The 329-nt window shown below is 70.2% G+C and overlaps 1 protein-coding gene across 1 annotated transcript in view; it reads left to right on the top strand.

The window, feature by feature from the left end:
- Positions 1–98: 98 nt before the first annotated feature.
- RPH3A (rabphilin 3A) overlaps positions 99–329 on the top strand; it is a 319,927-nt gene continuing 319,696 nt past the window's right edge. The window contains exon 1 of the mRNA XM_021714274.1: positions 99–319. The gene's annotated coding sequence lies outside the window, so the exon portion shown is untranslated. The remainder of the gene's footprint in view (positions 320–329) is intronic.

Raw genomic sequence — 329 nt, 5'->3', positions numbered from 1 at the left:
GGGAGGGGGTGGAGGAGGAGGGAGGGGGTGGAGGAGGAGGGAGGAGGGCGAGAGGTGGTGGGAGGGGAGTGGTGGAAGAGGGAGAGAGGTGGTGGCGCTCCCAACCCTTGATGCTGGCTCTAAAACCCTTATGAGCTTCCCCCTGGTGGGGGAGAGGAGGATCGTCGGCTGTGTCCACATCTAAGGGCAGAGCGGGAGGCGGGGGGTGCTGGTGATCGAGGGTCACGCGCGGGTGGCTTTGCCGCGGTGGTGGCGGCGGTCGCAGAGGCGACACCGCGGGCGGTGGCAGAGGACCGGCGGCCACCCACGCTGCGGGCGGGTAAGGCGGG

The sequence above is a fragment of the Carlito syrichta genome, unplaced genomic scaffold (assembly GCF_000164805.1).
Source record: "Carlito syrichta isolate Samal-C Ts95f unplaced genomic scaffold, Tarsius_syrichta-2.0.1 Scaffold305566, whole genome shotgun sequence".
Classification (NCBI taxonomy): domain Eukaryota; kingdom Metazoa; phylum Chordata; class Mammalia; order Primates; family Tarsiidae; genus Carlito; species Carlito syrichta.
This window is presented reverse-complemented; position numbering and strand designations above follow the sequence as displayed.